Below are 11,270 nucleotides of genomic sequence, written 5' to 3' on the forward strand. Positions count from 1 at the left end.
CCACTCTGAGCACACCGCCACCGACCTCTGTGAGCATTAACCTAGTAATCCACAAAACAGGACACGGCAGTCAATATCCTCTCTCCGAGCAGTTTCACCGTCCACACAAAAAGTAAAGCATTCCGCCAAAAGAAAGCGCACGAACGTCCTACGGTTCTCAGAGATGACTGCATATATATTTGTATGTGTCTCTTGATTTCTACCTTATTCTTCGTAAAGTGACTTAGGACCACAAGACACTAAAAGAGAGAACCATGGATACAAATTCTATGCAGAAAGCCCCAAAGTTCCTTTTTCGTGAAAATGCTGCCCTTATGACACCCGCGAGATCATGACCTGAACCGAAATCGGACGGTTAACCAACTGAGCCACCCAGGCGTCCTGATTTAGTATTTATTTTAAAGTAGTCTCTTTATCATGAGGCTTATGCAGTCACCATACTTGTGAACAATAGCACTGATTAATAATTTAATCAATGCTGTATATAACCTGATTCAGAAAAAAGCAATGATATACTTTACTAAACTAAATCCCATCTGTGCCAAATTTTTAAGTAAAGCTACACTCCCTACAATTTTGAAATATTATTTAGAACGATCACTTGTAAAGGCTGAGGACTAGGAACCCGAAAATGTGGAAACTTGATAATCTGAATGCTCTCTGAATAGAACGTTCTGATTCATTTAACATTCTCTCTAACGGAGTGTTAATTGGAAAACCTTTTCTGTTCTCAAACTTGCTAAAATCCTTTTCAAAATGTGTCATGTCCATGTTCCTTCCCATATAGCTTACAAGAATATAAATCAAACTTTCTTTTTTTAAAAAAATTTATTTTTATGTTTATTTAATTTAGAGAGGGGCGGAAGGGGGAGAGTGAGAGCGAGAGCGAGAGAGAATATCCCAAGCAGGCTCCAGACTCCAAGCTGTCAGCCCAGAACCCAAAGTGGGGCTCGAACTCAGGAACTGTGAGATCATGACTTGAGCGGAGATCAAGAGTCAGCTGCTTAACTGACTGAGCCACCCAGGTGTCCCTAGTCAACCTTTCTTTGATACTGAAATGCCTTGCCGCTAGATAAACGAATTGTCACCTTGAAACATCGTCTATAAGGGGCGCCTGGGTGGCTCAGTCTGTGAAGCGTCCGACTTCGGCTCAGGTCATGATCTCACAGTTCGTGAGTTCGAGCCTCACGTCGGTGCTGACAGCTCGGAGCCTGGAGCCTGCTTCCGATTCTGTGTCTCCCTCTCTCTCTGACCCTCCCCGGCTCTGTGCGCGCGCTCTCTCCCCCAAAAATAAATAAATAAATAAATAAATATTAAAACAAACAGACATCGTATGTATGTAGAACATACAGAGCACAACTGTTTGGAATTCTATCGATCTGAAGAAAACTCTTGGAACTTGAATTAATACTTCTTAAAAAACCATCTGCCTCAGACTCTACGAATGGAATGAAGGCAGTAAACTGGGTCTCCTCTGTGTGTCGTCTTAGCAGCAGAAGCCAGGTCCCCTGCCCCCAGGCCTCTCCTGATGACTGCCCAGCAGCGGGGCTTGCTACAGGCGAGGGGACAGTCACCTGCGGCGTCCGCGGCTCCCTCGGGTGCAAACCCTGAGCCTCCCCACTTTAGGAGAGCTCGCGTGGCCCTCCGGCAAGAAGAGTCTGGAAGTGCAGGGCTGGTCCTCCCCAAAACAGCCCTCCCCCAGCCAGAGGAGGCCAGGGGTGAACGCCCCCCAGCCCCACACACTTGACCTGGGAGGAAGGAGTCCCTGCCAGGATCCAGCCCTTTGCTGCCCACATCTCAATGCAATTAAGTCACCTTCTGGTGGCCGCAACTCCGGTCTGGGACCCTCCCGTAGCTGCCCCCTCCCTCCTACTGGAATCACCTCTCAAATAAATCACCCGCCCTAATCCCAAGGTCTGCTTTCGGGGAACACCAAAGAAACTGGAATTCTTCCAAAGCTCTCTTTGGGGAAACTGAGGGATGAAGAGAAGGAGCGCAGCCTAGGGCTCTGAAACAGACACGCGGCCACACTCACGTCCGGGGAAACCCAGAGGCGCCATCGTCGGAGCTCGTGAGCAGTTCACGGACACGGACACCAGCCCAGCACGAACCTCCACCCAGAACAAGCCCCAGGCACGCCTACAAAGATCCCCAGATTCTTCCACCCGAGGACACTCCCAGGACACTCCTCAGCAAGTCGGGAAAGGAAGGCAACATCGCCCAGCGAGCTAAGCAGCAGGTCAAACCCTAAAACAGGAGCGAGGTCTTCTCTGGAAAGCGGGCCAGCCTGGTGCACAGGCCGGCGAGCAGGACGCGGGGCCGCAAGGACGTTCCCTGCGGACCCTGTCACAGAGTCAGTTTCCTCTGAAAACCAGAAGCAATGTGTTAAGCATTTCTGAAAACCGCTCTGTGCTCGCTTCTGGTTTTCATACTAAAAACCTAACCTGGGCTTCTCGTACTTGGAATCAAAACAAAAATTTTACAGAAGTAAAATGTCTTCAATTTAAGAAAACTCCGAGGTAGGAGGCCTTACAAGAGATGTGTTATTTCTCCTCCGGAGGAAGAGTATTGGGGGAAACTAACATCTACTGAGCACCCATTTTACAGAGCAGGCAACTGGCAATCTGGGGAATTAAGCAGAGTTGACATCCGAGCCCAAACTGTACTCCAAAATCCAGGCTTCTAGTGTCCCACACTGCTTCTTGGGGACCCCTCATTCAGTCTACACTCGGTAGTCATCTGAGATACACAGACAGCAAACCTCAAGCTCCCGATGTCAGGGACAGAGAGATGAACTGGCCATCAGTTTTGGTATCAGGACAGGGGCATCACCGCCCAGGTGCTCCGTGCGAAGAACAGAAGGAAGGAAGGGCACACTCACCAGGCGGCATAGTTGAATGCCCGTCTGGAATTTCTTTTAATGCTTACGAACTGTTACCTGCTGAAAAGCAGAAGCCAATTACATTAACTTTTTTTTTTTTCAAATGTATTTGCCCACTCCATAGTATTAAAGGATTCCAAAATATCATGACAGATAAAAGTGTAATTCCTCAAATTACTTGTGAAGTTTTAAATTAAAATACTGTAATAATAGGTTTCAGATAAATGCAAACCAGATTTAAGTTTATTTATTTATTCAGAGAGAAGGAACATGTGTGCGTGAGTTGGGGAGGTGCAGGGAGAGAGGGAGGGAGAGAACCCCAAGCAGACTCTACGCTGTCAGTGGAGCCCGATGTAGGGCTCGAACTCACAAACTCACGAACCCGAACCGTGAGATCCTGACCTGAGCTGAAACCAAGAGTCAGACGTTTAACGGACTGAGCCACCCAGGTGCCCCTGTAGAATGTTTTTTAAAGGTGTCTAAAATGTAGACTCACAGGGCTCCCGGCTGGCTCAGTCGGTAGAGCGTGGGACTCTTGATCCCAGGGTTGTGAGTTCGAGCCCCACGTTGGGTGTGGAGATTATTTCAAAACAAAATCTTTCAAAAGATAATAAAATAACACGTAGACTCAAAATTCACCCTCAAGGAGACCATGGCTAACGGGTACCTTCTTACCTTTCCGGAATTTAATTTTGGAATTAAATTCCAGAAGAAAAATGGAATACACAGATAGGAATAAGAGCACTCATGTAGTTAGCTAAGAATACAGACCAACAGGGGCGCCTGGGTGGCTCTGTCCCTTAAGCGTGTGACTTTGGCTCAGGTCATGAGCTCGCGGTTCATGAGTTCAAGCCCTGCGTGGGGCTCTCTGCCGTCAGCGCAGAGCCTGCTTTGAATCCTCTGTCCTTCCCCCCCTCCCCGCCCCTCCCCTGCTCATGTGCGCAAAGTCTCTGTCTCTCAAATAAACATTAAAAAAAAAAAAAAAAGAATACAGACCACCAATCTACAAAACCCTGAAGTAAATAACCAGTCGCAAAGAAAAAAGCTAAACCATACAAACTGAGTGTGAGTGTGGATAACGGCCCAGAGATGTGAGACACATCTTCTCAAGGCACACACCTCACCTGAGCCTTTCCCGGGCTGCAGAGCTCCCCCCCCCCCCCCCCCCCACCCCAACCTCAAGCAGCAGGGAGGCCCCCTGGAAGCATTCCTCTGCAGTCAGGCCAAGGGAATGTGAACAATCCAGACACCCAAGAGAACAGAGGTCACATCTGCTGGGGGTGCAGGAGATCCATAAATGGGGAAAAACGACTATAACAGCAGCTCAAAAACTAGATTCCCCTAAATGGAAGAATTCTAATGACAATCACTTTTTTTTTTTTTTTCCGAGTTCTTTCTCTTTCCAGAAATTCTTCCCTTTTATTTTCAACACATTGCCCTTTAATTCTTTGCCAAGAAAGGGGAACGGGTCTCAGACTCCAGCCACTTCCTGGTATCAGTGTTTCCAGAAGCTGTGCTTCCTGTCACTATAAAGAAACGCCTTCCGCAGCCAACTGGATGCTTTGGGTGCCCTCTGCTCCATCTCCCTGCCACCTGCAAAGGTCCTCGTGGGGGGCGGCCATGCCACCCTCCCGAGAAAGGCTGTCTCCCGGGGCTCACTCAGAGTCCCAGGCGGTGACGATGGCCCACGTGCTCCGGCATTTACTCTGTCCAAGGCACTACTGTTAATACTTGACGTTATGTCATTTCATCCCCAATGCGTCATATGACAGTCCACTGAGGGCTTGTCCTACCCCAGGTCCTTGGTAACCGCCTAACAAATAGAGATGTATACCCACTTTTATTTTTTTTTAATTTTTTAAGTTTATTTATTCATTTCGAGAGAGACAGAGGCAGCATGAGTCAGGGACAGGCAGAGAAAGAGACAGCAAGAGAGAGGATCCCCAGCAGGCTCCACGCTGCCAGCACGAACCCGACGCGGGGCTTGAACTCACGAAGGGCGAGATCAATGAAACCAAGAGTCGGACGGACGCTTCGCCGACTGAGCCCCCCAGGCGCCCCCAGAGACGCACACCCACCTCTAAAACATCTGTTTCTTACCGAGAAGCTGCCAGCACCAAGGGACTGAGACACATCAACAAGGGCCGACACTGTGTCGGTAAAGAAAACAAAAAAAACGAACAAGAGTAGACCGTCGGTGTCTCTTTCTACAGACGCACCTCCTCTGCGAGGTTTGTTTCCACCTGACAACGAAAGGCATTTGTAAAAGGTCGAGCTCATCCCGAAAGCCCGCACTCAGTGGCTCACTGTATTAGCGACACGAGGTACTTCCCGCCAGACTGCACCCAGATAACAAGTCGTCATACTAATTCCAAATCGCAAAGATTTGGCGAGGATGCGTTCTGCAAGGTTCCAACGCGACACAAAGACAATTAACAAAATCACGGAGGAAGAAAAAATGACAGATTTCCAAACGATGGCCCATTTGATAAAAAGAACAGAACAGTTACGAAACACAGAAGGTGCCAAAACTCTACAGCTATAGCAGAATCGCATGAGAGACTCCATTCAACCAGAGCACGCACATTAATAGGGGCTGACTGTAACATAAGGACTTTCCCAGTGATCTGAACAAGTCCCTGAAGGCATCCGCACGGCTCAATCCTTTCCCCACCCATCCCTGTCCCCACGCTGGTGAGGGGACAGCCGCGGTCATCAGGGTTTTCCCTGAACACCCCAGGCTGCTCTGGAGAAAACAGCGCCTTCCAGAAAGAGGCCTAAAGCGGTGCAAAGCTGATGAGCTGTACATCTGCAAGGCTTAGGGTGTGGGGCACGGAGAGACCCCGGGAGCATGAATATACGGGCCAGAAAAGTTTGGGAGGGGAGAAGGCCGACATTTAAGGTTAGGAAAGGGTTTTCACAGAATCCAGTAACTAGGAAGGAAGTAGCAGCTAAAACAAAACCAATGGCTGGACTGGGAGGAAATAATATTAAGTGATAAGACAAAGAAAATGTCAGCAGTAGAAAGCAGAACACAGGAAAACAGGCAGGGCTGGAATCCAAACCAGGGAGGAAGGAAGAAACCCACTTAGAGACTTAAAACGGTGAGTGTTAACTTGAAACTCGGAATAAAATCGGGGAAGGGACGAAACGGGAGGGTCTGAAGCATTCAGTCCCACCACCAAAGGCCCAGCCCGAGGAAGGGTTTCGGAGGTCAAGGACTGCCTTTCATCTGGTCTGCCCGGAGCGGCTCCCACATGAGCCCGGCTCAAGTTCATGCTGTCCCTGCCCTGGATGAAAAGCCCCATCCCTGCGACGCTAGACAGGATCATAAGAAGCCACCGTGGCCTCTGCGGACTGGTGCCGAGTGAGAAGACGACGCGAGCCTCCGCTTCCATTCACTGCAAGAGACTCCGAATGCGAAACCCACGCCTCCACAGGGAAGACACTGGGGTTCCTGCCAACACGTAGCGATTTCGACCAGATGAAGCTGGCTGGGAAGCTCTCCAGGGGCCTCCACAAAACTTCGTATCTTAACTGTGAGCCACAGACTGTATCAGAGTCGGAAAGTACGTTAAAATAGAAGTGGGGTTTTTTCTTTTTCCGTTTTCAGGTCGGTGCATGACGGACACACAGAGCTGACCGGACCAGGGGTCCTGATGCCCATGGTTTGGTTTGGTTTGGTTTTTTTAATATTCACGGTCTGACATTTGGGGCTCTCGCGTAGAAATACGTGGGAGGCTAGAGGAAGACAGAAGTCAAGTGAACAGAGTTCAGGGGCTGAAAAAGCAAACTGTGATCTCAGTAGGAAGATGATAGAAAACACAGCAACAAGGGAAGACAGGATCAACCACAGAGCAGGGCGACTGGCGGTTAACTGGCATTTCAGTGAATTCTTACTTGGAAGTTTAATTTTTGAGTTGAGAGTAAATGATGTTAGTCCTGGTCCCCACTGCCATCCACGCCGAGCAGGGGTGGGGTCAACGCTTCCCTGAGTTTCTACCCAGTTTCCACAGGCAATTTACAAATAGACAAGGGTCCACTTTCACCGCCCGGCCTAACACGGGAATGTGTACGTGCGCGCTTACACATTTTCCTTCTTTCCTATAGCAACGTACCCGGAAGATCCTTAGTATATTTGTGTCTCTGCGGCAAATTTCATTTAGCCAAGCCCCTGCGGATAGATCGTTATGTGGTTTCCGATACTCTCTTTCAAAATGATGCTGCGATGTTTTCATACCTCGCTAAGTCATTGTGCCCATGTGTGAATGTACCTGAATGATAAGTTCCCAGGAGAATTATTGGTTCGGTGGGTACATGCATTTTTAATACCGATCGATACGGCCAAATTGCCCGCTGCGAAGGCTGTTCCAACCAATACTCCCACCAGGAATGTAGGGGAATACTAGACTTGCCAACGGGTATTATAAAGTTTATTAATCTTTGCAAATCTGACAGGTGAAAATGGTACCATGGTGTTATTTTAAATTGCATGTAGTTTATCATTATGAGGTTGAACATCGTTTCATTTTTTTTTTTTTTTATCGTTTATTTACTTTTGAGACAGAGAGAGACAGAGCATGAACAGGGGAGGGGCGGAGAGAGAGGGACACACAGAATCTGAAACAGGCTGCAGGCTCTGATCGGTCAGCACAGACCCCGACGCGGGGCTCGAACTCACAGACCGTGAGATCATGACCTGAGCCGAAGTCGGACGCTTAACCGACCGAGCCACCCAGGCGCCCCACATCATTTCATTTTTCACATGGCCGTTTATTTCTCTCCCTAGGAACTATCTGTTCGTGTCCTTTGACTATTTTTTATTAGGTTCTTTTACTTTCTTTCACTTCTTTCACTTAACCATTTCCTGGAGTTCGTTGTGTATCAAAGGAGTCAGCCCTACGCTGCGAGACGAGAGGTTAATAATGCTTCTTTCCAGAATGGACAATTTTGGTTTTTTCTACATGACTTCCTAGTTGTCCCCAAACCATTTTATTCAATAGTCTATTTTTACTCCTTGTAGAAAGATGACACTTTAAAATAGTCTAAATTCCTTTATGTGTCTGGGTCTGTTTTAAGAGTTTTCTATTCTGTTGCACTGGTTTATCTAGTCACATGTCACTACCACATTGTTTTAATTGCTGAGGTTTTAAAACGAGGTCTTTCCTTAATCTGCCTTAAAATAATTGGATAGGTTTAATCATGAGACGCAAAGAGTATTATCCCGAAAAGGCACGATGACCAATGAGACAAGAACGTTTCTGAGAGTAAACTTCTGGTCTTGGGACAAAAAGAAACTCTGAAAATGGATAGACTCCTCACAGCAATGATAAAATACGCAATTACCAACTCTAGGGAGCCATGGCAATCAAGCCTTGTGGATATCGTTTTAAATGTTTATTTTGGAAGCTGCCGGAACTATTAACACAGAAACACGTAATTACGTCACGTACAAATACGTTCGATTCGAATTCCACACACTCCTGATGCTTTTTGCCGGCGGACTGACCTGCTCTTCGTGCAAAATGGCTTCTCGCACAGGACTTACCAACTCTTAAAAGTCCAAATGTGCTTGCGGTTTTATAAATAATTCATGATATCCAGCACATGGCATTGTTTCAGCACTTCATAAGCAACCCTTTCTCTTTGCTAGCGTGGAAAATGTTTCTGTCGAAGTAAAAAGCTTTTTATCACTGCCTCAGGAAATAAAACAGAGGCATCCAGAATGCTCTGCACACACGTCCCCCTCCTTCCCATCAGCTCGTGCTGAGCTCACCGCCCCGGTGGCCCTGGTGCAGGAACACGCTGTGTTCTCTGTAACTCAGAAGCCCCGGTCATTGGTGCCAAAGAGCGTATTTGGACGATATAGGGAAAAAAAAGTGAATCAGATGATGCTTCAAGTTATGCTACAACTGGACAACCACATTACTTATTTCATTACTGCCTTCCTTTTGGGGAAATTAACATTCTTAAAGGACCATTTTGATCACACTCTCCCACCTAAACACCTTCGCTTGCTTATTCATTAGACCTATTGTCTAATTGCTTGGCAATGTACTAGGCATTGAGGTTAAGAGAATGAATGAAACATGCTCCCTGCCCACGGGAAGGCAGGGAGACAAACACTAAGTGGAAAAGTACAAGTCCCCGGCAATGCGGGGTGAGGGGTGGGGACACCGAGGAGGGGATTCCGGGAGGCCTGCGGATGGCCACTGGACGGAGCCACCCCCCCCTCCGCCCCGCCCCCGAGATGTCTGGGCCTGTAGGAAGTGGAGGGGAGACGAGGTAGAGGCAGAGAGGGACTCACAGCACAGAGAGCTTCGTCCCGTGGGCGATGATGCCGTTAAAGAGCGTTCTCTCACCTGCGCACCCCTCTCCAATGGTCCCTGCCCAGAAGGTGTCATAATTGCTTCCGATCTTGCCCGGACCCCGTGTTAGACAGCAGCTCCCCGAAGGCAGGGAGGAGCTCTGTGCAGATGCAGTTTTCGCCAGTGAGTAGGACAGCGACGGGAACACAGACGCTGGATGAACATTTGCCTGTTACGTGGTGACCGCATGACACGGTGGTCTTGGGCGCCTCCCACCCCGTCCCTGGTATAAGCACGGGGTGACCCCCACACGAAGACTGGACGGCCTTTGCCCAGTCTGTCACGCCAGCTTGATCTCCCACTTCTCCTCTGCGTCAAGCCCTCGCACCACACCACCCTGCGCCCCTGGGCCTCTGTCTAGGCCCTTCCATCTCTGGGGCACCTTTCCCTCCCTCAGCTCCAGGCACCCCACACCTTTCCACCCGCAGGACCCCCCTCCTCCAACTTCTTCCTGCTGGGCAGTCGTCATCAGGACTTGCACTGAGAGCTCCAAAGTGTCCACACTTCATAGTTCCGCGTATTTGCGCCTGGACCGAGCGTGTGCATTTACTCCCGCAATTCTCTCCGCACGCGGTCACTGGGCCAGCGGGAGTCCCAGGACCTTCCTCCTAAACAGCTCTGTCACCCCCCTCCCGGGCGGACTGTCCAGCCAGGGGCCCCGCGGGGACCCTCCGGGCGGCTCATCTCCTGTCGGTTTCCCGCCCCCCCTGCACCTGACGCCCCGCGGCACCCACGCCTCCTCCCGCAGCTCTCGACCTGGGAAGAGGCAGCTACCAGTGTCCCGCTTCCATTCCGCGCCTCCTCTCAGGCTTGCTCTGTTCCTTCTCCTTTCTTCAAACTCCTCGGCAGTAACATTGTCGCGTCCGTCCCACCTGCAGAAAAGCCAGCTCTCCGCTCCCGGCCGGGGTGAGGCCTGAGGCCAGGGGGCTCGCTCTCCCCTTTCCTGCCCTCAGGACTTCGAGGGCCCTGTGCCTTCGTCTCCGCTGACTCTTCACCCCCCAAAAACGGGCCTCCGTGTCTGCCCCCCCCGGGGCTGTGCTCATGTACTTGACCTCGGGGGCATCTGACTTCTCCGGTGCCCCCTTCCCACGCGGGTGGGTCCGGTTCTGATGCGTTTCTCCCCCTCTCTGCCTCAACCCCCACTCCGGCCTCCCATGGCTCTTCCTTCTGCTCCTGGGACACAGTCTTCTGTGTCTTTGGCTCCCAGTAGGTCACCATTCACAACGGCCACCGTGTCATTCCACACCCCCTACGGGGGAAGCCACCACGACCTACAGCCGTCTGGGCTGGACTCCTCCAGCTCTGCCCGCAGGACCTCACAGTGCACAGGGGCCCCGGGGCCACACACGCACTGGAGCCCCCAGGTCACCCCTGCACAGGGACCCCGGGGCCATGCTCGCACTAGAGCCCCCGGGCCACCCTTGCACAGGAACCCCGGGGACATGCTCGCACTAGAGCCCCCGGGCCACCCTTGCACAGGGACCCTGGGGCCACAGCCACCCTGGAACAGGGACCCCGGGGCCACGCTCGCTCTGGGGCCATGGCCACCATCGCACAGGGACCCCGGGGCCACACTCACACTGGAGCCCCCAGGTCACCCCTGCATAGGGACCCCGGGGCCACGCTCTCACTGGAGCTCCCAAGCCACCCCTGCACAGGGACCCCGGGGCCACACTCGCACTGGAGCCCCCAGGTCACCCCTGCACAGGGACCCCGGGGCCACACTCCCACTGGAGCCCCCAGGTCACCCCTGCACAGGGACCCCGGGGCCACACTCCCACTGGAGCCCCAGGCCACCCCTGCACAGGGACCCCCGGGGCCACAGTCGCACAGGGACCCTGGGGCCACACTTGCACTGGAGCCCCAAGCCACCCTTGCACAGGGACCCCCGGGGCCACGCTCGCACTGGGGCCACGGCCGCCCTCGCACAGGGACCCCAGGGCCACCCTTGCACGGGGACCCCGGGGCCATGCCTGCACTGGAGCCCCAGGTCACCCTCGCACAAGGACACCAGGGCCACG

General features: G+C 51.4%; 1 protein-coding gene and 1 non-coding gene across 5 annotated transcripts in view; one reads left to right on the plus strand and one right to left on the minus strand.

The window, feature by feature from the left end:
• The window catches only part of PDE10A (phosphodiesterase 10A), a 595,277-nt gene that overhangs the window by 263,889 nt on the left and 320,118 nt on the right, over nucleotides 1-11,270 (minus strand). The gene's annotated exons all lie outside the window — the stretch shown is intronic.
• Nucleotides 3,383-3,455, plus strand: TRNAK-CUU (transfer RNA lysine (anticodon CUU)). The gene has a single exon. It is a non-coding gene; the product is annotated as a tRNA-Lys (tRNA).

The sequence above is a fragment of the Panthera uncia genome (genome assembly GCF_023721935.1).
Source record: "Panthera uncia isolate 11264 chromosome B2 unlocalized genomic scaffold, Puncia_PCG_1.0 HiC_scaffold_24, whole genome shotgun sequence".
Classification (NCBI taxonomy): Eukaryota; Metazoa; Chordata; class Mammalia; order Carnivora; family Felidae; genus Panthera; species Panthera uncia.